This window comes from Periplaneta americana, chromosome 15, assembly GCF_040183065.1.
Source record: "Periplaneta americana isolate PAMFEO1 chromosome 15, P.americana_PAMFEO1_priV1, whole genome shotgun sequence".
In the NCBI taxonomy this organism is placed as follows: Eukaryota; Metazoa; Arthropoda; class Insecta; order Blattodea; family Blattidae; genus Periplaneta; species Periplaneta americana.
This window is the reverse complement of record NC_091131.1, coordinates 144,796,030-144,822,839: the sequence shown is the minus strand read 5'-3', so window position 1 is coordinate 144,822,839 and position 26,810 is coordinate 144,796,030. Positions and strand designations below refer to the sequence as shown.

General features: G+C 34.7%; 1 long non-coding RNA gene across 1 annotated transcript; it reads left to right on the top strand.

The window, feature by feature from the left end:
- Nucleotides 1–6,986: 6,986 nt before the first annotated feature.
- On the top strand, nucleotides 6,987–24,897 carry LOC138715425 (uncharacterized). Its single transcript, XR_011336317.1, has 2 exons — nucleotides 6,987–14,445; nucleotides 14,486–24,897. It is a non-coding gene; the product is annotated as an uncharacterized lncRNA (long non-coding RNA).
- The last annotated feature ends 1,913 nt before the right edge of the window (nucleotides 24,898–26,810 follow it).

Genomic DNA, 26,810 nt, shown 5'->3' with positions numbered 1-26,810 from the left:
CTAAAGCTTTGCTGAAATCAAAGAATATTCAGTCTGTCTCCACTTCCCAATTGTTGTTTAGTCAACTGTCCGAAGACAGGTCTGAACCTCACAAGTGATATCAGCAAGATGTTATTTTGTTTTTGCCGCACACTACTGTACAAAAAAGAGAGAGAAATATGCATCAATAATGTGTTGGTTTGACCATCTGATGTTAGCGATTGTTTACTGCATGCATAAACCACGTTAAATGGTAAGTCAGTAATAGTGACTCCCAGCTTACCACTTAAATAAAACAAGATTTAATAGTGGGTTATAGTTAATCAGGCTCCTTGTATCGGGAGCTTGGAAACGACAATTAACAAAACAAAATTACACTTTTCAACGAATTTTTTACTTCTTATCTTAATTCTATCGGTTGTAACTATTATTCTGGATCCATGGTTTATTTTTAATGTTGAGTGTTTTCCCTAAAAAAAAAACGCAAAAATTCGCAAATTTTTTGGATAGGCTTGGGCCCACCTGGCCTGACTGCTGGCTTATGCCACTGATCATGAGTGTTTCTGTTTGAATATGTCAGTAAATTGCCATACTAGTAAGATTCAATATGGAAAAAATATTACAACAGCGATCGATAGTGGAATAAATTAACGTCATGTGAAACTAAATGCAAATTTATATTTAAAAAAAATCAAGCAATGAGCGGTACTCAAACATGGTGACTTTTGTTTCATAGGTAGTCCTTGAGCTACCACACACTTTGACAACAAGTCTTTGCTAGTGTCCTTTCCATGTGTACAGATCTCTTATTATATATCTGCTGGTGAATGGCCATTAAGTTTCAAGTGGCTTATATTGGTTGTGGGCGTGAGAACATTAAAAAGCATTGCGACCTTTTGCTATATCTCTTCCCCTCACTGCAAACTCTGACGTTGCACATTATGCACTGTGGTAGTTTGTCTGAGGGTTTATTACAGAAGTTAATTATAAAGTAATACCTATAAGAGCCAAATTACTCAAATTATAGTGTATTATTTAACAAATAACTCTACGAAAATCAAGAGTTTTTGCCATTTGAAAAAGTTTATTTCAGTTATTAAATTTAGCTTCATTTATCAAAGAAACATTTTAATTGTCATAATTTCACATATTTCCCTTTCTCTCATTTAGTTATCATTTGTAATTTAATTTTGAAATTACGAATTTATCATTGGTTTATTCAAATTAGTGAAATTAAAATTTTTTCAAATGTAATGTCTATGTCTTCTGAAAAGATCAGAATGAGTAAACATTGCTCTATCCTTGTTATCAATTAAAATTATGACTACAGTGACAGCAAAGGTTTTGGTGTTAGACATTATGCATGTTTCTAATTTGTGAAGGAAATTCTTTAGTAAGTTAAACATTACGAGATGCTGTCCGAAATTTTCCGGACTGTATTGATTGCTCAGCAACTTTGGGAGATTTGCATGAACATGTCTGGGCAAGTTTTTGTACATTTCCAGGTCATTTGGTTTCTTTTGTACAGACGTAAAATTTTTCCTTTGTCAGAAGAGAGCCGATTGTTGATCCATAGGTTTATGAAATGAGACTTTACTGAAGCAAAAGCACTGGATAGAGATCTCAGAGCCTTAGGTAATCATAAGTGAACTAAAAATATTGGTATCTTAACTAAAAATACTATAATCATGCATAAATAAAATAAATTATTAATACAAAAATTATTCACCAATAGAGGAATATACAATAAACCTAAACAATTATAAACATAAATTATACCAACCAATAAAGATAAAGATGCTAATAAAGTATAAAATAATAAATAGTTATTATTACTTCTAGCATCATTGATGCAAATATTTGTAACTTCTATAAAAGAGGTCTTGGTTGCAAGTATGTTGCCTGTTTTGCAATATTATCGAATTTCTCGTTTCCAGGTATACCACAATGACAAGGTATCCATTGAAATGTTATTTCCTTTTGGAGTTCTTTTAGTTTACTTAGCTGTTTCTGAATTGGAATAATTCTGTGTGCATATAGGTTTGGTACATATTTAATTATATTAAATATAGCCCTCTTGGAGTCGGTAAGTATGCAAATAGATTTTTCAGAAATTTGAGTGACACACTGAAGAGAATAATGATTCTCTGAAAAAGATCTTCCCATTTCTAAAGTTATTATTACTTCCAGCATCATTGATGCAAATATTTGTAACTTCTATAAAAGAAAATGCATTATTATCCCATCACATAAGCTTAACAAGAAATAGCAGGAGATTAAACCTTAATTAGAATAAAGATACTTGAATGGTGCAACATTTGGACTGCATGCTGGATCTGGCAATATTTTAATCCTGTTTAATTCTTGGTTTTATGCCTTTGTCAGTCTAGCCTGGTGTGCTGACTTGTTGTCTTATTGGAATGCAAGCTTTCTGTTGATCGAAACTGGGAAGCAACACTTCAAAACTTAATTCTTCACCTTGGAGTACTTTGTCTACACTTGTCACGATTTTTGTCTGTCATACTGAGGAGGAACCCGAAGGCTAACACTGCAGCCTAAGACTTATTGTGCTTACCGCTCTTGTTCTGTGAATGATATTTGTTGCTGAACTGTTGCACTCTTGTACAAATATAGCACACTGGCACCATGAACAACACAAGTTATGGTAATGATGATGACATGTGAAGAAAAGATGGCAAAATGAATCTGAGGCCCAACACTGAAAGATACCGAGTGAACCTGGAGGAAAAATCTAACCATATAACTTGTCCCAAGTCCAAACCAGGATTTGAATCTGTTTGAGTATCAGATATGCCTACTATTACTCCACAACAGTGGACTCTCAGCAGAATGATTAATTTTCTTCACTATACTTCGGAAGTTCATGCACTAAAAGGTGAGAAAATATGTCTTTAAAATTGCTGGAAAAAAATCATATGCAGTAAAAATTATTCCTTAGCCAAACTATTGTTGAGTTACTACTTTATTCTAATCAAACATATTTTTGTAATACAGTATAAGTGCCAGTAATGAAATAATGACAATATTGAATTAAGAACAAAATATTACTAATGGCAATAATATACTTCGTAAACAAGGCACGTGAGAATACCATAGCTAATAAAACAAACCATTAGAAATGCTTTCAAACACTAGTACCAGAAAACAGGACATACAGTAGTCCTGCAAATGGAAAATCAATAATAGTGATTAAAAGTAGAAAACATACAAAGAAATATGTCTTCTCAATTAAAATAAAATTACTTGTTTTTCACGTAATTGACAATATACCACTTCATCACTAGACAAACATTTCTACTCCTCTTCCATTTTCCATTATTCAATAGTAAATTCTTCCGACTTAATTCTTCTGTTGGTATTTTAAAGTTTCCTTTACCAAACACTTGTTAGTACCTCACTTTACGTCTTAATACAAGATGCAATATAAATCACACATTTAGTCAGGCATGTCAATTCTGCCATTGTTGTTAATGCAGCAATAAAAATATAATGAATAAAGATATGCGACTGCACATCCTTACAAGAGAATTTGGGAGTTTGAGAAGAATTTATGTGAACTTCAAGCTGGTTTGCCTCTTGTCTAACCCCACCCCTTATTTCATTTTTCTATTGAAGGAGTCCAGAGAAATTCTGAGGAGAAAAGTCGAAAATAGACGTAATCTAATAGGTACCTCTTATTGGAGATAGGTGTCACAGAGAACACTAGTCATAACATGGCAGAGTAACATAAGATGTTCACTGGGACAGAGCAAGTGGTGAGAGACATACATTGCTTTCCTTGCTATACAAGGGAACTGAGACCTTGAGCTAAAGAAGTGATGCTCATATCGAAGAAATAATTAACTTACATGTCGACTTCTGCATATATTAGAAAAACCAGATACCAGTGAGTCAAATTATACTTTAGTTGACAGGAAACTAACAAACATTAAGTCAAACATCGACTGAATATATTCGGCTCTTCAAGTTGTGTGCTCTGCAATGAATCAGTCACCTCCTACAGTGCAGTGTCCTTGGGAATACATTAGACGTAACTTCACGCTACTGGGATGCAAGATGGCAAATGGAAGTTCTCCATCAAGCCATGCATTAGCAATCTACCAACAATAAGTCAAATTGGGCAATAATTGCTTAAGTTTAAAACATGCAGCTTCCACATAATAATCTGTTGTCAGCACTTCAATGATAATGAAGTAACTGTTTCTCATAAATATTTGGAGATGGTAAAAATTGATAAATCAACAAAAATGCTCAATATATGCTCTTAAATATGTAAATAAAACTGGCTTTATTTGAACTACATATAAGACATCCTGTATACAATTATTTTTAGACTTGTGTGCATTCAACAGAAATATTCATTTGCATTAACTTTCACAGTCTATTCATCACACATCAGAATTTGCTTCCAGAGCCACCTATCTGTGGGATAGATATTGACTCATTGCTAAGCCTGTGCTTCGATCAATTATATGCTTTTCTTCATTTCCACATTTGAAGTTGGTGGAGATCATGGCTAGCTTTATTTTTGAAAGGAATAAGACTTATTGACAATTCACAGATTGTATTGTATTGTATTGTATTGTATTTATTAACATTCCATGGTATTCATACATGCTTACAGCTAGAATATGGAACAAGTCAAAAAACTTAATACTATTATAAAATCTTAATTTATAGTCACAGTCTAGATGAAATATATACAGACGAGATTTACAATATAGTCTACTAATACAACACATAGTTTTAGTATCAATTTCATGAAGTGTTATTGAATGTCATGAATTCACCTACAGAATAGAAGGCGTGAGAAATTAGGTACTTCTTTAATTTGGCCCTAAATAATTTTATGTTTTGAGTTTCATTTTTTATATCGATAGGGAGGCTATTAAAAATGTTTACTGCCATATAACGCACTCCTTTTTGATAGCACGATAGACTTGCTGATGCTGGCAAGTGGCTGTACTTGGTGGATGAAACTTCATTCTTTGTAACAAATAGTCATCCTGAAAGAAAGCTGATATGTTAGTAAGAAAACTATAAAATATTTATCAAATAACTCTTAAGTTTTCATACACAAGTCAATAAAACTAATCATAAAAAAGAAAATCGCCTGCAAATACAATTTCAAATTAATTCGTGAAAATTCTAATTCTAATTGGAAGAAAATTCTCAACATAAGTTCAAGTAAAAATGCTGTACAATTCACTTGATGAATTTCTGATTCTGTATAAACGTCTTCTTCATAATATGAATGACATTGTATGGTTTTAACTGCTCGTATCTAACAATTGTGCACAGATGAGCTATTCTCTCAGAATTATCTTCTATGACACACATACAGCCACAAAAATTTTTGCCTAGCCTTTCCATAAATGCCGTAAGTAACATGTAATTTGTGTACTGTTTGTGAAATCTGGTATGCTCACTGTCACAAGTGATGTTACTGTTTCCAAAACACAATTAGATTTATATTTATTTATACTGGCGGAGCTAAGGCCACAGGGCCTTCTCTTACACTCCACTATCTGTGTATAATTAAAATTGTGAACAGTAGGCCTACACATATCTAAGCTATGTCATGAAGTGAGCAGTCCAATTGAGTGTGTAAGATGATGTTTGAACAACTCTTAATTGGGAAATTTAATTATGAAAATTTATTACACTTTCTAATTTTATAGTAGCACAGGAGCTTGTTTTATGAAAAAATAGTAGAGAAAAATGTTGTAATACCAGTATACAAATTCATCTACGTACATATGTACTGATCAGCGAAAAATTGATGATAATTTTGTTAGAGTACTGAGCTGTAGATGGAATTCATTTGGAGGAACGGGATGAAAATTCACACTGGAGACTAAAATATTATTAAAGTTATGTCATTCAGTTCTCTTTCAAACTATTTATATATGGTGATTTTTTGTAATTGCATCAGGCTTGAGAAAATGAGTACTTATGTGTGATCTCTCACAGATCATGCCTGATCTCTGATGTAGACAGAGTGCATGGATTGAAATAGGAAGAAGTACAGTGTATACAGGGTATATCTAAATTGGTGTCAAATATTTCGGGGACATGTTCCTAACACCAAAACATTACAAAAGGTTCATATGAACATTGGTCTCAAAATAATTTATTTCATAGTTACAAGACAAACTTTAATGTTACAAAAAATTGCTCGACGTGGCTTCCTCCTGATTCGATGTATCCCCTAAACCTTCGTTACATGCTCTGGTGTACTCTGTTGAAAATTCCTGGAGTGTTTCGTATTTCGTGAAATCTGTTTGGATATGCTCTCAGAATATCAACATTAAGTACAGGATTAAGATTTTGGAGTGCTCCAAGTTTTCGACTGCTATCTCTGCAGCCATCTTCAGGGAAGTGATGTCCAAACAGAAAGTCGAAAGGTAATATAGATGTTAGGCTGTCTCAGGTGAAACAGGATTGGTTGGCGGATTGGCCAATCCAGGGCTGGGAATTGTCATTCCTCGTAAGCTCCGCCCCCTCCTGGGATTCCTGTGTGAAGTTTGGCGGGCGGCGAGCCCTGTTCTGCCGGTTGGAATCTGTTGCCGTCCTCGGTCCGTGATCTTCATGACCTTGATTGTAAGAGGGCCTAAGTTGGTCCAAGACCGGTGTCCATGCCTGACTGAGCTGGAGTCCACCGTCTCTGTTAAAGTTGTTTTTCTCCAGCTTGATCTCTGTGGCCTCCTTGATTGTATGATTTCAGTAGTGGCTTGATTTGCTAATGACCTTGGTCAAGCTGGAGAAAAACAACTTTAACAGAGACGGTGGACTCCAGCTCAGTCCGGCATGGACACCGGCCTTGGACCAACTTAGGCCCTCTTACAATCAAGGTCATGAAGATCACGGACCGAGGACGGCAACCAATTCCAACCGGCGGAACAGGGCTCGCCGCCCGCCAAACTTCACACAGGAATCCCGGGAGGGGCGGAGCTTACGAGGAATGATAATTCCCGGCCACGGATTGGCCGATCCGCCAACCAATCCCGTTTCACCTGAGACAGCCTAACATCTATATTATCTTTCGATTTTCTGTTCGGACATCACTTCCCTGAAGATGGCTGCAGAGATAGCAGTCGAAAGCTTGGAGCATTCCAAAATCTTAACTCGGCTGATATCCCGCGAAAACATATTAGCGAACCAACGCCGAGAAAGCCTCAAATCATACATTAAGTACAGGAGTTGCATAAGCAAGGGACTTTAAATGTCCCCAGACGAAGAAATCCATTGGATTCAAATCAGGCGATCGAGCAGGCCATGCAATGAATCCCCTTCGACCAATACATCTTTGGGGAAATCGATCATTAAAAAAATTACGAACTATCAGACTGAAATGAGCTGGAGCAGCATTGTGTTAAAACACATTCGTTGGATGACATCCAGAAGCACATCATCAATTAAATGATGCAAATCATTTCGTTCTATTCACTTACAGAATACATTTTCTTCTGATTTCTTTGCTCTACAAAATACAAACAAACAAAAAACCATCAAACAATCAGAGGTCAATGAAGGAACAAATCCTTTAATAACTCCCTAACGAATGGTTTTCAGACCCATGTTCTTATTAACTTTTTTAATTGTTTTGATGTTAGGAACACGTCCCCGAAATATTTGACACCAATTTAGATACACTCTGTATACTGTATATTGATCCCATATAAACTTTCAGTGTAGAAGCATGGTTTTATCTTTGTATTTATATTAATGGTCAAAATAACTGTTGGAAAAATCGGCATGAGATGTTATAAATCCTTATAGAATTAAAAAAAATAATAATAATAATAGTGTATGATGTGGAATCAGGATCGCAGAATTATTGGAGTGACATGTTTGACTGAGTTGCCAAAGAAAGTAAGTATGAACATTTTATACGTATAAAGCCCACCACTGCGAACTTCCCACAATTCATGAAGTGTTCAGTAATTGTACTGTGTCATGATTTGTGGCCTCTGAGATCTCCTGATTTGAATTCGTGTGACTTTAAGCTTTACGGAAAGCTTAAAGACAAAGTATGTGAGAATAATCCTCATTCCTTTGTTAGTTGAACTCAGACAGGGTATCAGAGGAGGAATTCTTTACATTTCATAAAAAAAGACTTCACCAGGTGATGAGGAATACTTTCCAAACATGCCAGTCAAGCTTATAGAAGGATGGTCTTCATTTCGAACATCTTGTGTAAATAACAGGTATGTACATTTAATTATGAAAGCAGGTTACATTTTTATTGTCAGACAGATCATTGCTACAGCAGTGTGATAGTGTGAATCTGAAAATGTTTTGTTAAGTTCATTCTTAGTGTTCTGCCCAAAGGCAAGTCTTTCACTGAAAGCCCAGCCTTTCCCAATCTTCCCTATTTTCTGCCTTCCTCTTTGTCTCTGCATACAATCCATGTTTCTTAATGTTTTCTATTATCTGATATCTTCTTTTGCCCGAACTTTTCTTCCGTTTTCCATTCCTTCCACTTCATCCTTCAGTAGGGAGTCTCTCCTTAGTCAGTGACCCAGCCTATTTCTTTTTCTCTTCCTGATCAGTTTCCGCATCATTCTTTCTTCACCCACTCTTTCTAGCACAGCTTCGTTTCTTATTTTGTCTGTCCATTTGTTATGAGGTTTACAATTTTTTTTAATTGTACTTATTGTCATAATCATTAATCATCATCATTTGCAGATCAAGTATATTAGACCCTAGTGGATCTGTTACGGACTCCTGCCAGTGCTTCATAAGATGTCCCAAATTCCTGTGACCCGGTGGAGAAAAGGACAGATATTCTGTGTGAATGCATTGTTCAATTTGTGATTTCCAATTTGCACGCTATTGTTGGATGTACTTGAGTCCATGTTGAGGACATTTATGATGTCAGCATTCCTTTGTTGTTCGAGAAGGAAACGAACCTCATTTCTGCTGCTGTCAAACGTTTCTCATCTGTCTTCCGATGGTCCATGACTATAGGTCTAGCAGATCTCTTAGGCTGGGAATACATGGACACGCTGCGGCAGTAACGTGGCATTACATGTAATGTGCGGAGGAAACTGTACACTCTCGAACAAGCAGTGTGCACGATACGAACCGTGTGAGTAGCGTGCAAGCCTCGAACACCTTTCTAGTTCCATTCTATTTAGCATGATGCACGACATGGGAAATGAGGAAGTTTTGCTAACTGCTATTTGCGCTTTGGTAGTAATAGGATACATTTTCAACAGAAAGAAATGTGGACCTACGGAGTGTACAAGAAGTAGCTAGGGAGTAATTTGTTAAGTGCTATAAACTTTCAAGAAATAAGCGGCCAGTATAAAAACCTTAGGACTACTCGGCTGATTTCCACCAATTCTAGAGAATTATTGATAAAAATTGGGCCAAACTAAAAAGTCAGCCACCAACGTGCAAGATAGGACAATAGGCCTATTTATTGTACTAAACTCTATTCATCTTTTGAGGAATGTTATTGTGTAATTAACAAAGCATGTAAAACACTATTTTTGGTTGATTGCCTGTATGTGTCAATATTCCAGGTTCGCACTGACTTAGAATTCTTGGCGATGGGATTCATTTACAAGACTTCAATATCTTTTGCGAATTTCAAAACAGATTATTGGAGAAATAATCCCAGAAGTTTGCCCAGCAATTGTCAGGGCATTAAAGAAAAATATCAAGATGAGTTATCATCATAGCACCAACATAATGTGCTTCTTTAATGGGGATATTTTAATTGCAATACAAATAATGAAACATAGAGAGAATTACAGTTAAATATTTCGAAATCGCATTGTAATAACGAAACACTACAATAAAACTACAAACATTTTCTTTTTCGAGTAATGAAAGTTTGATTGCCAAATGATGTTTTTAATTTAAGTGTACGGTCAAAACGAGTATTTTAAATCAGCCAAAGAAAATTATTTTAAAATAAAACATAGGAATGCAAAATATGTGCAACAAATACTACAAAAATTGTTATTCAATTCATTGCAAATAATAAGAAAAAAAAAACAGAAGACATTAAACCTGCTGGTTTTGACTTTGGAGTAGCCTATGTGATGAACATTCTGGGGACGGAGTTTTGGCTGGATTTTGTTGAAGAGAGCCGAGAGAGTTTGATTCAAATCCCAAAGTGACAGAGTGTAGTGTAGTAAGAATGGGATTGGAGATTTTGTAATTAAAAGTCTGCTTGAGAAGACTTGATCGGAGGATGTTGCGGTGGTTCGGGAGCTGAAGCATAGGAAGTTGAGGGAGTAATTGATTGAATAGGTTGTCTAGGATAACCTATTTAGAAATTAGACATCAAATGAAGGTGCAGATGAATGACAACTTTTTGTCCATAGTAAGTTGGCATTTCAAAGAAGTTTCGTTTTGCTTTCACCTGAATGACATAAATAGCTTGCTGAATCCCTTTCCTAGTAGTCGCTTGATATGCTATTATTTTCAATGAAAGGAAAGTACAAAATTATTTGACTTCACTTGTTCAACATTGGTTTGATTCAGACGGTAACACGTTTGCCTGCTGATCCGGAATTGCGCTCAAGCATGGGTTCAATTCCCACTTGGTGTCATTACCTAATTGTGTTTTTCCGAGGTTTTCCTCAACCGTAAGACGAATGTTAAGTAATCTATGGCGAATCTCGACCTCATCTCGTCGATTGCCAATTCACTATCACAAATTCTATTGACGATAAATAGGGTCTAACCTAGTAGTTGATAGAGCGTCGTAAAATAACCAATTAAAAAAATTAACGTTCCAGCAGCGGCTCGCATAATTCCAATGGTGTTTGCCAGTAATTCTGTACTATCATCCTGGTTTTTCGCTCGTTTTGGAGCCCTGTCTCATCTTGCGTGTTCACTGGCACGTTCCGTTGTTTTTATTATAATAGTCAATGTCACCAGAATTCCACAAGACTGGACATAATTTATGAGGTCCAGTCTACTTCAGACCACTCCATGCTTGAGATGTGCGTGCTTCACGAGATCAGCAACAAACCTGTCCACACTGCGGCAACGAATCCCTTTGTGTTTGCGAGAAACACCAACAGGGAATGGATCTCTGCGCAGCATTTGAGGTGTGCTCGTTTTTGCCGCAGCGTGTGCTTGAAATCGCGTACAAACGAGCGAACGAAGCCTGGAATTCTGTTCGATCCTTGTTGCATTACTGCTGCAGCGCATCCATGTATTCCTGGCTTTATAGATTTGGAGTCTGATGTGTTTTTATAGTTGTGATGGTTTAAAAACTTGATTTTTTTGCCCCAGCGACTTTAATATATTAATATTCTTAAAATTAATAAATTATTTGTTAGATCCATAAGGGTGATTTCTAAAAATTGAAGCAGGCCCTTTAATAGTGATAATGGCCAATCCAAGGAGGAGTGCTTTATTTAATCCTATTGATGTCTAGAAATTATCAACAAATTTTGGAATGATTCTGCTCTAGTCATTGACTAGATTGTATGTAATTTTGTAGTAATGAATTGTGAGATTATATATAGATTTTTTCTCAAAATTGTCCTCTTCTGGCTAGCCACTAAGAGACTGAAACCGGACTGTAGGGTTCAGGATTACTCTGGATTTGGAGTTTGGTCTAAACACAATTATATCTATGTGCCGAGTACTGCCATTTGTGGTCAGACCAGAAACCTCTTCATAGATGATGTAGCCATGACCCTTCATATCTTGAGCTATCATGCCCCCAAACGTGTGGATAATTTCTTTTACTATCTTGATGAAAGGAAAGTTATATCCTGAATTTAGAATAATACTGGTATGTCCTACACACAGTGCTCATGTCCACCTTTACGCTACAGTCATACATATTTGAAGCATCGAGAGTGATATAGACTTAAGCCACAAAATATAAATTTTCTAGGAAAGCAAAATTAAGAGTTGAAGAAATTCTGAAATTCAAACTAATAACTTGTTCTGATTTTCAATTTATTCTTGTTGTTATAATAATCGGACTCTTAGTAGTATTATGACAATAAGGCGTAATGTTATCTGTACCAGTTTAAGGTGCATTGCATGGAATAAACACTGCAATCCTGCTGTGGCTTAGGTCTGTGGCATTCTGAAAACGTAATTGTACTAGTTGCGGATCCAGGATTGAAGAAATATTATAATAGTTCAATACAATTAGAATAATAATGAACAGGCAAATTGAATATTATGTTGCAAATGCTTCACTTTTTTTTTTTTGCTCTTTTTGTCACTTTGTTTTTACATTGTTACACTCCACTTCCTTGTGTGACATCTTTGTTTAATTTAAATTCCATGAAAATAACACTAAGGGAAACATAGAGCATGAGAGACAACATCAAGCTGCTTCTAGCAGAAAGAAAGGACTCGATTATAATTTGTAGCAATGCTGTAAGATCTACAGTTTCTCTTGATGAACTTTCTTCTTTCCCAATATTGAAATGATGAAATTATTTTACTTCACTACAGATGTACTTTCACTTGGAAGGGGATGATTTTTTTTTTTTTTTTTTTTTGAATGGAATATAGCAGCTTCAGAGATTCTTAAAAGTGTGAACCATCATTGCTTTCTTGATTTGTAGAGATCTTTGAATTTTTCCCTTTTTATCTTTTTCATAAAAAAAGTTTCTTTACATAACATTCCTTTATTACAGAGTTCCAGTGGTTGTTGGTTTAGAATATATGTTTCAATTCTGCCAAAGTTACCTGGAAAGGAGGGGGGAATGGGAATGATCTACTGTTTCAAATCTGCCTTTTGAGACCAAATCGAAGGACCATTTCAACATTTGAAGTTTTGAAGAAGCTGCTTTTAAAACGTCATGTTGCTGTGAAAACTTCTATTAACACCACTCTAATTTGATGTTATAATATAATATACAACATCATTAACAGAATTTGAAGTCATTTCAATGATCCTGGGATTTTTCACAGCAACATGAGATTTTAAAATCATATTTGTCAAAACTTAAAATTTTTAGTTGTTTCCCTCTTGAGCTGGCCTGTCAAAATAATGTTTATTTTTTTTTGTTAGCCTTTACCTTTATTGGATATTAAAAGCAGATCATCATCAGCTGCTGGCTTCTCTTTTTCCAAATACTCTCATCAGGCAGCTACTAATGTTATCAGAACTTCTCTTCTTATCACATTCAGTTCACATAAACTTGTGACCAACATCATTTCCAAGATTGTAAATTCACAGTTATTTCTCTTATAAAATGCTAGGCTCAATGAAAGTCCAGGGATAGAAATGTTCAAGTCAAACACAATATTGTGATGCTTCTGTGGAGGTACTTAGCCAGTTTTGTAACATCTTTTGTCATATTTTACCTTGCTTCTCTGTACTGTAATGAATCAGGTGCAGCTTAGCTTATTTAGTAATATTCTCACTCTTAATTTGTTTGGTTGCAGCAACTTTTAATTAAAGTGCATTACAATTGCAACAATTTTCCAGTTTTCTTAGCTACATATTATTAATTTTTATTTATGCTCGACCATGCCGGAATGTAGTAATCATACACCTGGTAGCAGCCCTTTAATGGACCTCATTAAAGTACACCTATTCATTAAAGTTCAGGTGTTCCACCAATCAGAAAACACCATTGTAGCAATATGAAAATGATTATTCTCGGATATGCAATCGAAAGACAACTAGCGAAACGTCACAGAGGCTGGAAATCCAATACTGTCGCAGAAGGTTATGTTCTGTTACTATAATAATTAGCGTTAATTGTAAATAATATTCAAGATTAATGTTTATTTTACTCTCTAGATTATATCAAGGTCAATGACATTTGTTCCTCGGAAAAAATCAATACTTTCGCGTCTGCGTACATCTCATAATTTACGAGATATTGCACAAGGTCAGTTCCGCTCCCCAGTCAGATAAGAATAACATGAATACTTATGAATAATTTCAAGTTAGAAATATGGTCGAGCACAAAAAGTTGTATGAAACTTGCCCATAATGATAATTAAGATGCTCGTATGAAATTTATGAAACTCTCTTGCGCTCGTTTCATAAACATACTCGCGTCTTAATTAATACCATTATAGGCTCGTTGCATAATGTACTATTATCTATTTAGTGCAAAGGCATCTGACCAGAGTCATTAGCTAAACAATGACGTTAAAAATTACAAATGCAATATAACAATACAGGCAAAAAAATTAAAGGCTAATAATAGAAATTGAAATCAGCAGTTCATCATCTTGTCTTTGGCTCCCAGCATCTATCCACAAAACCACTACCTGAAAGGGATGGCAACACTTCCGGAATTTATTCTACAGTTGTATTTTTTTTTTTTTTTTTGTATATTCACTCACTCACTCTAATGTTATCATGTTGTCACCAATGTTTTGTTTTTGTTTAGTCAAAATTTACTATTTCATTTTGCCACTTGTTATTCATCTGCAGAGTCAGCCTTGGTATTGTAGTCGGTCTAGTGCTGGCCTTCTGTGCTTGGGGTTGCGGGTTCGATCCTGGCCCAGGTCGATGGTATTTAAGTGTGCTTAAATGCGACAGGTTCATGTCAGTAGATTTACTGGCATGTAAAACAACTCCTGCGGGACAAAATTCTAGTACACTTGCGACGCTGATGTAACCTCTGCAGTTGCGAGCATCGTTAAATAAACCATAATTTTTTTAATTTTTTCATCTGCAGAAGCATTATTGTTACACTATAGATAATGTGAATATCACGCCGTGGCATCGTGGTCTAAGGCATCTTGCCTAGGACTCGCGTTACAGAATGCGTGCTGGTTCGAGTCCTCATAGGGGAAGAAATTTTCTCATGAAATTTCGGCCAGTGTATGGGACTGGTGCCCACCTGGTTGGACGATCGTCCACTTCTGCTTCGGCATGTGGGTGTGAGGCCAGCAGCCGGCTGGTCGGTCTAGGCTCTTCATTGGCTGTAACGCCACAGATTATTTTTATAGCAAATGTGATGGACAAAAAATTCAATTGAGTTGTTCTGTAGCTAATTCCTAATAGCCATATATGTACCATGTGGTAAAGGTAAATTTGAGATATAATTGAATTAATATTGGTATGTCACTTCTTTAATTATAATTTCTTACATTAAAACAAAATTGTATCATTGTAAATTATTTTGAATTTACTAAATTTGCTCGTTAAATGTATGATGGACTTTCAGGAATTCATTCAACCTTTCATATTACAGTATTTACTAATGTAGTTACAATTGTTTTGTTGATTGATTAATTATTGATCAATATCTAATGTTGAGCACGTGACAATGATGTCATTCACTTTCTAGCACTCTATTATTTGGCAGGAAAACTATAAAATTATTAAGTAAAAGTTGGACAGTGAAAAAGGTGATCTTTGATCTTGATCCATATTGGCATTAAGAAGATTCTGCAATACCAATTTTATGTAAATGTTCCTATTGGGCGATCATGGCCTGCAAGTAATCTGAATGCTGCTACTGCAGATTTTCGTGGACATTCAGTTATTGTTCTGCTTTACAAGTATTGTAATTTTTTATTAAATTGTTATAATTTTGTATAGTGATGATTATATAGATGGAGATATAAATATTAATCGATTTATTTCTGATTACTCTTTTAATAGAATTTTAAGTCATAGGTATAGATGGTTTTGAAATAATTTGCCACTTTTCTTGACCAAGAAATCACTGCCTCATCACCTCCCACTCCACAATGTCTAAGGATCCATTGAAGTACCAATAGTTTATTTAATTTGACCAGTTATTTTAAAATTTCATGGCACTCTGGATTACATATGTTTTTTACTTTTAACATCAGATGCTATAGCAAGGATAACTGCTTTTGAATCCGATAGAACCACAGGAGATTTTGTAAGCTTGGAAGAATAGCTGAAACTTCAACATCAAAATTTGTAGTGCTTGTATCGAACCCTCTGTAAAAGGAAAAAGGGAAACATATTGCAACAGCATCTCCATGATTTGGTAAACAGGATGCACCTGTAAAACCGTGCAGTCACTCACTGACAGGATAATTTAAATTTATCGTTTCTAATTATAAAGATATTAAAATGTCTGGAGGAGTATCAGATTTCTTAATAACTTCTGTTAAAGTTAAATAATATTCTATACAACTCCCAGGGTTGTGTTCTATTAGTGAAGTTACCTTGAATTGAGGAAGTTGTAATTTCTGTTTGATGTGTCAAACCAGAGTTATAAAGTTCTGTTGAGTTTTTAAGCAGACTGTTATTTTCTTTTGTTCTAGTTGCTATAAGGGTACGATAATGTTATTAATTTCTCATACTGTACTTAGTTATAATTATGTTTTTTTGTACTCCAGCATTATAAATAGTCTCATTGTTAGTGAAAATTGAGCATAATATGCCACATTAATGTACTAGTGTTGTAAAATATGACCATGTCAACTAAAATGTTATGACTTCTATTTGGATGGCATAACTTGTACCACAAATATTATGGATTTATTCTCCTCAAATATTAATTGTACCACAAAGTTAATATTATGAAACTATTTGCCATGCTGTAATATTTGTAGACTTTCAAACCAGATATGACTAATCCAAATAAAAGAGTTTCCAAGATATCCAGGGTTTAAGTTCAATTGCAAACGGTTAAATCCATATATTGGAAAACTTAATCTCACAATTACAGGTTTCATCAGTTAAGGAAACGTTATTGATGCTTACTACAAGGTAGATCAGCATAAGGTGTGATTAAGATAAAAAGCTTAATTTTTGTGATATTGTGGGATAGTCACGTCTGGTTTGATACCATTCATTTAATACATCATTGTTGTTATAGAACCCCTTTGTTCATAGACCATGATATCAAACTTCCCATAATTAAAAATTTGATGTTATTACTTTATAATTGTTTTATAATGCTGTTGTACAAAAAAATAAAGAACGTACGAAACATGTTTCTAATGTTATACAGTTATTGCACTCGTCAGAATAGGGAAACTCATTTCATTCATTTTCTGAACATTGACTCGTGCCATAACCTGTAACATTATAAACTTATAAAACATTATATACACAAAGCCTACATCACAATGTGTTAAATGTTACAAACTTTATCTTATTTTTGAAGAGAGGATTTCATCTCTATCTTGAGGTTTGTAATGTAGTCTACATACAGTAATATGCTCTTGTATGTACAAATGAAAAGAATGGCAATGAAATCGTTACTGAATCAACTAAAAAGTTCTGGAAAACTTGAACAAGAGACATTGATAATATTATTGATCGATAGAAGTAATTCTCATGTTTTCCTCTTTTAAAACGTTAACATATCATGTTTTGTGCCTACTATGTAGATGTGTCTATTTGACATGGAGAGAAAATGTTAAAATTCAATATATGATTATGAGAATGCAATTAATGTTAAAAAATGAATGTACGACTGTGAATGAAGTGATGTAGTTTTCAATGCTGTGTCAGAGCAAAATAAGAAGCAACTTTCACATAATTTGTAATGAAGCACGAGTGGATGAAATTGTATGATTTATGCATATAGTTTCATGTCTTTCTTTTAATTTTATTTTACAAAGCTATAAGTTATTTAAGATCATAATATACAGTGTGAACCGTAAGTAATGTCATTAATTTCAGGGAGTTATTCTTTGAGATATTTCAAACAAAAAAAATTTAATTCTTGTTTCTGCTTAAAAAATTATTTTATATGAAACATTTCATAGCATGTTTTGGGAAAGCTATTGCCTGAATTCCCAATATGTTGAGTCAGCTTAAGAGAGCAGTGTATTATGATAATAAGTAGGGCTAGGATTTTGATGACCTATAAATCATGAAAAAATGTCCTAAAAACAATGCGTTTATGACCTAAAAATCTTTCAAAAATGGCCTGAAAAATGCTCTAAAAATTGATCTTACGTATTTGGCTTAGTAGGAAAAGAGGTTTTGTAGTACTTAATATTTAGATTAGTAATTAAATTAAGTTTTACATAATTTTTTCTAGGCAATACACTTTAATTAATCATTTTATCTGATGTAGTTTCCATGTATGATAGTTCACCTCTGCATCGGCATGTGGACGTGAAGTCAACAGTCAGCTGGTCTGTCTTGGCCCTTCATGGGCTGCAGCGCCATGAATTTACTTTACTTTTAGTTTCCATGTAGTCCACCACAAAGCCACTCTTATCCTGAATTAGCAAGTATAGAGGAGTCTATATTGAAGGGGTGATTGGAGTGATACATTGCATGGGGTGTACTATGTTAAAATGGTAATATTTGTGTAGAAAAACGATTAAAATATTATACAAAATAATGGGTATTAATGGACAAAATATGTCAAGAAAATATCAAAGAAATTAAACATTATTTTACATTAATAATGGGGATTTATGGCCAAAATTAAATGAAAATGCCTAAAAAATGACCGAATAAAACAAAAGATGCTCTTATGAGTTGAAACAGGCAAAAAAATGCTCTAACATGTCTTAAAACACTCAGTTTATCACATAACATATAAATACTAAAGCAGCTATGTTTCTGGCTTACTAGAAAAAAGATGCAATTTCATCAAAATCCTAGCCCTAATAAATAATAAGTGATTGAAAGAATTTTAGTTTTGTATTTTAAATGTGCAGAAATTTGATCTGAACAAATATAACACTGTAAAATTCCTTTTCAGAACGAAAAGTTACATATTTTCGGATCAAATTTTTGCACATTTAAAGGACAAAACTAAAATTCTTTCAATCATTTATTATCATAATACACTGCTCTCTTAAATTGGCTGAGTGTATTGGGAATTAAATCAATGTCTTTCCCAAAACATGCTATGAAATGTTTCATATAAAACTATTTTTATCTCAAAAGGGAAGCAAGAACGAGAAAATTGTATTACACTTTTTGTTTGAAATATCTCAAAGAATAACCCCTTGAAATTAATGATATTACTTACAGTTCACTCTGTATATCACAGGAGACGAACAGTGCCAGTCATTTTAACTTCTTATATTAATATAGGTTAACAATTCAAAGAGAATTAATTGATATATTGACAGAAATTGTTCAGAGAATTCACTTATAAGTAAATGAATTATTATTTTATAATAACTATGTTTCAGCTGATGTACAGAGTCGGATGTTAAGTTGGTAACATATTTAGATTCATTTACTGAAATTAAAGGGATCATTATTGTAGTAATATGTAATTTGTAGCACACTTCGCACTTGTAGATGTGCAAGTAAGTAAATCTCTGGAATAAACTTTTATTCAATGTGTTACAAATAAGTTAAATACAGTGAAACTGTTATTAGTTTAAATTATCAATTTTGTTATACACTGCATTCAGATAAATTTCTAGACACAGAAAAAGAAAATGTGTTGGAAGGAAGGAAATTACATAAATAATTAATTTATTAGCGAAAGTGTATTTCCAGAGATTGCTGCTGTGATCACATCTGTAGTTATTTTTTCTATTGCTCAGTAGTTTTGCATCTTGTATTTCTGGTGACACCACTGTACTGGTCGAGTGGAGGGCACTGTTTATTTTTCTTTGTCTGTAGCATTGCATACGGTATATAGTTTGTTTGATGTGCAATCTGGACTACTCACTGTTATTCATCTTTTATGATAGCTAAAACGTGATTGCAAATTTTATTATACTACTATATTTGTATTAGGGCCTACAGTTTTATATCAAGTTATCCATAATTTCGTAACTGGCTAATAATATTCGGTACTTACATCATGTTTAAAATAATGCAGTTCCTGAATAATTTCAAGGAAAAATTGTTCCGGGGCCGGGTATCAATCCCGGGATCCTTCGCTTAGCGCTTGAATGCTTTACCGACTGAGCTACCCCAGGAACTATACACGACACCGTCACAATTTTTCTTTTGTATCCACACAACTCAAAGGGAGCTGACAAGATGCCAGAACTCAACTATGAGTGCACACAAATACTGTGTGACTTAAATGGTGGCTTTCTGTTCACATACCTTCAGTAACAAATGTATTATGCAAATCTGGCTTTCAGGTAGTAGCTCCCTGTAAAGCAAGTTTGAATAATTTCAAGGAAAAATTGTTCAAACCTGCTTTACAGGGAGCTACTACCTGAAAGCCAGTTTTGCATAATGCAGTTCCTGTTAGAGTGTTATCCGTTTCTTCTTCAGTGTCTGTTGAACTTCTGTCTTTTGATTTTGCACTTTTGGAGCTTCATGATCGAACTCACTATTATTATCATCAAAGTCCTTCTCTAATGACAATCTTTTTCACTTCTTCGTTTATGAACCAATCCTTTATGCAGTATTCCTCCCAGTAGCAAAGCATGGAAAAAGTTTTGGGTAAGCTGGGCTGAAGGCATCATTCGGAAATAGTGATCTAGGCTGTGCTTTACATCGCTAAAAGGTAAACGAAATGCAGAAACGCTCCTGCTTTTAATTAACTAAATTCTAATTTTAAAGGCATATTGGTTCTGTTAAGTTCAATGTTAATTGATAAATGACTTCTATTCAGTCAATACTTAACATAAAAACACAATAAAATATGTTATAACAACATTTAAACAAATTTAAAGAAATGCGTGTTATTATTCGGTTGAGAAGCTCTTATCATCCAGTCTGCTGTCCAAAAATCTGAAAGTTAGAATTTATAAAACAGTTATATTACCGGTTCTTCTGTATGGTTGTGAAACTTGGACTCTCACTCTGAGAGAGGAACATAGGTTCAGGGTGTTTGAGATAAGGTGCTTAGGAAAATATTTGGGGCTAAGCGGGATGAAGTTACAGGAGAATGGAGAAAGTTACACAACACAGAACTGCACGCATTGTATTCTTCACCTGACATAATTAGGAACATTAAATCCAGACGTTTGAGATGGGCAGGGCATGTAGCACATATGGGCGAATCCAGAAATGAATATAGAGTGTTAGTTGGGAGACCAGAGGGAAAAAGACCTTTAGGGAGGCCGAGACGTAGATGGGAGGATAATATTAAAATGGATTTGAGGGAGGTGGGGTATGATGATAGAGACTGGATTAATCTTGCACAGGATAGGGACCGCTGGCGGGCTTATGTGAGGGTGGCAATGAACCTTCGGGTTCCTTAAAAGCCATTTGTAAGTAAGTAAGTAAACAAATTTAAAAACAAACGTTTTCGCCAATTTTGATTGGCATCTTCAGGTCGTGTAGGCCGAATAGAACATGTTATAATAAGTGAACACTTGGTATATAAAGTTAAAAACAGAAGTTAAAACTATAATATAAGTTAAAAACAGAGAATAGAACTTAGCAAAAAGCCACCACGATGTATGTAGAAGCACTATGTTGAAAGAGGCGTGTGTGACCCAAGGGAACAGCAAAACTCTTCCGTCATTGCAGGTACAGTTTTCAAGACAGATTTACAGATTTGACGATGCTACAGACAGGTCGGTCCGTGTGGCCGATTATGGAAAGCAGGAAAAGTCCTGTAAATTGTAAGGATAGAATGAAAGAGTATTTAGAAGCATTTAAGTATTATTTGAATCTTCTAAAACAATACTTACAAAAAGTTGGAAAAGCGTCTTGAATCCATGAGGGCGGCGACATGACTGAGCTTTACATTAAGTGGTAGCGTATGACGAAAACTGTATACCTGGCAAAACTAGTGGATGGGTGAAAGTTACTTACGTATGATCTTAAACAGCGGGTTATTTGAATTTGGGAATTGTTCATTGAGGAGCGGGCTATCATTATTATTAGAATGGGTGGTAATATATATTTCTTCTGCAGCATTCATGTAATTATGATTGTTAATAGTCTTTAAGACCTGAAGGGCTTCTTCTATGCCAGTGAGTTCGTGATTAAGAGAAATGAGATGCGTGGCAAACTTTGATTTATTCCTATTGAATTTGAAGTCAGAGACGTGTTCTTTGTAATGCGTGCGAAAGTTCCTTTTTGTTTGGCCAACATATTTACTGGGGCAGTTTTTACATTGTAATTTTGAATGTTATTGGGAATTATATTATTAAGTTTGTTGTTGTTACGGAATGCCACGTTAATTTTTTCTTTTCTAAAAAGGTTACCTAATTTGTATGATACATTTCCGAAAAATGTCATGGGTTTCCAGTGGGTGGCTTTAGTCTTTTTGACAGAACTTATTAAAGTGCCATTAGTTTTGGGTTCTGCTTTAAATTTATTTAAGCGTTTTCTTATCAAATTGGTAATTAAATTCTTATTAAAGCCATTGATTTGTGCTAAATTTACAATGTATCTATATTCTGCCTGATAATTGTTTCTGTTTAGGGGGACTTTGAGCAACCGGTCAACTAGAAAACGGAAATTACTAATCTTATGTGTGTAGGGGTGATTGGAATCAAATTGAATGGAATGACTGGTGGTTGTGGGTTTCCTATAAATATTATAACAAAAATTGGAGCCTCGAATGGCTATGTTCAAATCCAAAAAGTTTATGGATCTATTATGTTCTGTCTCACAAGTAAATTTTAGATTGGGATGTAGGTTATTAAAATTTTTGAGAATATCTTCATGGATTGCACTATTACTATTGTAAAGTATGAGAGTATCATCCCCGTAACGGGCATAGAAGAGAATGTTATACTGAATGGTTAAATTGGGGACTTGTTTACATTCCAAACTTTGTAAGAACACTTCCGAGAGGAGACCAGATAGGGGATCACCCATGGCTAAGCCTTTTGTTTGTTGATAAATTTTGTCATTGAAAGAAAAATAATTCTGTCTTAAGGAAACGTAAAGTAAGTTGGCAATTTGTTCTATGATGCTATGATCTGTGTTCTTCGATCTTAATTTATGTTTTTAACTTACATTATAGTTTTAACTTCTGTTTTTAACTTTATATACCAAGTGTTCACTTATTATAACATATTCTATTCGACCTACACGACCTGAAGATGCCAATCAAAATTGGCGAAAACGTTTGTTTTTAAATGTTGTTATAACATATTTTATTGTGTTTTTATGTTAAGTATTGACTGAATAGAACTCATTTATCAATTAACTAAATTCTAAGTTAATCTTGTCCCTCCTTCGAAAATGTTCGGAAAAGCTCAGCTTACCCTGCCTACCCTGAAGCTTCGCCACTGATTCTTTCACTATCTTTTTAGTGTGTTCAATGGTTTCTTTCCATTCTTCTGTTATGATGGAGTTCAAAGTACAGACTTTTTTTTTTTTCATTTTTTTTTAATGGACAGAGCACTCATTCTCGACCATTTTACTCTTTGGTTGACGTCATGTGTATTTAATCGGATTTAGGTCTGGAGTTAGTGTTAGTGTCATAAAGCCTCGATCTCTGTTTTACCAATTGTGAAAGTTTAGATCTCGTTAGATTTTGATCATATTCAATCCTATTTCTTTGAAGCAATCTGCGAATTCATGTTTAGGGGAAGATAATGCTGATGATTTATTAAGGGTATGCGCTACTGAGTTTTGAAACTTCCACAGTTTTTAACTGATTTCAGTACAATTTTAGTCACTAATTCCTTTCATCAAAATTTCGATAATGTTGTAAATTTTGTCTATTAAAAAACTACATAGAAAATGCATATCTTCCCACTAAATCAGATTGCACGTGAGTGAGTGTGTGTGTCTAATGCATATCCATTTCACTTGCGTGAATCGGGTTGTGCATAGGGTGGATAGATGGCAGGACTGTGACCCATTTCAAGTTGCACACCACTTCAGCGGGTCATGTTATGCATGATGTGGTTCTGTGAGGAGTTATGTCTGTATTAGGGTGAGTGTATGTGTAAGTGTTCGTGTAATTGTAGTGTAGGAAGTGGGTGAAGATGATGATGGTGAAAAAGGGAGAAGGGGAAACATGGTGCCAACACGTGACCTACTCCTGTCGAATAGCACTTAGGAGGTCAGGCTCAACATCCCCAGCTGATCCCCATCCAACGGACAAATCACTATCAACAGTGACATATGCTTTCTCTTCATATGCACTGTGGAGAGACTTGGGATTTAACTCAGGCATATTGGTGCACAATTTGTGATCAAAAGTTGTGCACCACCATCTCTCCTAGTCCCGAGGTAAAAATTTTACATTAAATTTTCTGGCTCCACTGGGAATCGAACCCAGGCCATGAATAAAGATTTTTTCTAGTTTCATGACTTAACATATTGCTGAATAATTGAGTAATGGAATTGTGCAAATGTTTTTTTCATTTGTGGTTTGAAATAAAAAAAGTACTTGTTGAAGAATTAAAATTTTTTTTTTTCTTTAGCCATGCATAAAAATTATACTGGCTGCCTTTTTCAAGAGACATAAAAAAATATACATTACCTTAGAATACAATGTTTAAAATGTGTGGTAAAATGTTATTGCATTATCTTACTTAGTTTTTGAGAAATCTGATTCCTTGAATTGAAAAATGTAAACAAATTCATATCGGAAAACTGCATTTAAAGGTCAAGTTAGCCTATGGCCCTTTAAAATAATTAATATTTAGATCACCTACCATTATTCAAATAATGAAATGAAACTTTGCAGAAATATTTCTCATAGGTCAAATGATTTTTGCGGGAAAATTGAAATGTTTCGCAAAAACTCAGTGGCGCATAGCCTTAAGCTGTTTACTGTGGCATTGTTGCATTGTCGTATACTACGATGCTCTGTGGAGGTAATCCTGGAATTGTTTTCACTTGGTGAAATTTTGTACATTCACTTTATTGTGATAGTCTTATCTTTCTTATTTTAAATTTTATGCACCTGGAATAAATCCATTCTCGTTACCCTCATGAGCAACTATGAATCTTGCCTGGGACTGTAATTTGCAAACACTCCTGATACATTGACTTCTTGCCAGCATTTATGAAGTGTATGGTGTGTGTGACACCACGTTTCACAAAGAAACACTTAACTGGTTCTTTCATTGTTTTCTGTTCATCAAAAAGCAAAGATATGGTGCTCATTTCACAATAATATGTAGTGTTTTTATCAGCATATGTCTGTTATTTTTGCATTTCTAAAATTTAAATCCCATAGTTTTAATTATTTTTTGAAGTGTACCTATCATTACAAACTTAGAATTTAATCTCTTGGCAAAATTTCATAAGTTTGTTTACAATTGGTATTTATTTATTTACTGTATAATTTATTCTGAAACTTTCTCTCAATAACGAAGTTATCTGTGTCATTCAGTTCTATTTTATTTGTTGACTTACCTCTTTTTCCCCTCGGAGTTGATATTTGTATCCTCTAATTCTGTTTCTTTGCCTTCTTTACGAATTATGCAAATTATTGTGTTTTTATTAATGCCAAGCATTGCTGCTACTGCATGTTCTGTTGTTTTGTATATCGGAATAATTGACTACACCATTGCAAAAATGGAACAGCTCCATTTTTCAAAACTTTACCAACAGTCAGTAAAAAAATGTCTCCGTACACCAGACTCACATATTAACATTTCTGAAAAAATCTGATTAAATATATAGTAAAAAAATAAATTTTATTATTACGTAAAATATACACCGTTTACAGTTAATACCTACAGAAAACAGCGCAGTTATCTCTGTACATTTTCTCGTAAACACAATACAACACAACTCAAAACTAAAGGAGAGTACAGACAGTGTAAGAGAACCTGTGTTTGTTGTTGTTCAGAAAGCTACAGAGTCAGTGCAGAGTTGCCTGTGACTGTAGTAAGGTAAGACACAGTAAAACTTGGGACTACAATGGAAATACCAATACCAATTAGAGAGTTAATTGTTAAGTTGAGAAAGGAGGGACAGTCGATAAAAAAAAGCAGAAAATGTAAAAAAAAGACACCCTCTTCTGTGCAATATGTGTTTGGAAGGTACAATGACACAAAATCACTGATTAATAGATGTCGATCAGGTCGATCCAAGAAACTGGACTCCAACCATAGGCAGTATTGAGATCTATCAGAAAAAATTCAAAGATAATTGCACAGAGACTGGCGGCCATGATTAAAGAAAATTATGGGGTGGAGGTGGTATCTCAGACTATAGGAAATCTCATAAAAGAAGGAGGTTACCATGGCCGAGTTGCCTGAAAGAAGCCCTATGCGAGCAACATCAACAAGCAGAAGAGATTGGCTTTTGCCAAGGAGCATGTTAACAAACCGCAGGCTTCTGGAATTCAGTCATCATCTTCAGTGGTTCGGATGGTAGGACAATGGTATGGAGAAAGCCAAGTGAACAATTACAGAGCTAGAATTTGTGCCATACTGCAAAACATGGAGGATGTAGTGCTTTTGTTTGGGGCTGCATGAGTGCTGCAGATTTGGGAAATTTGGTTTTTGTGGATGGGACTATGGACAGAATACAATATTTGAACATCCTGAAGGAAGACCTACACGACAGTGGTGAAAAACTCAACATCAGTGAGACATTTATCTTTCATCAAGACAATGACTCTAAACACACTGCCTCAAATGTGAAGCTCTGGTTATTACACAATACAAAAAAACAGCTCCATATTCCTCCCCAATCCCCCAACATTGATCGCCATAAAAATTTATGAGATGAAATGAAACGAAGGCTGAAAAAACACAAAATAAGAAGCAAGCAACAATTGAGGGAAAAATTCTAGAAAAATGCGACAACATTGAACCAGAGAAAACAAGAAAACTAGTACAAACAATGCCTAAACGCATGAGGGATGCAATAAAAACAAAAGGAGGTCCAACTGATCACTGAATGAAGAGTGGTTGGTGATTTGAATGCATGCCGGCCCGGATGGCTCAAGCGGTAGGGGCTCAGCATGTCTCTATCGCTTGGTCTGAAGGGTTGTGGGTTCGAGTCCCGCCTCGGGCATGGGTGTTGTGTACGTATAGTTTAAGAAAGCGGAAAACAGAAAAACAGAGGAAAGAGAAAAAAACGAAAAGAAAAA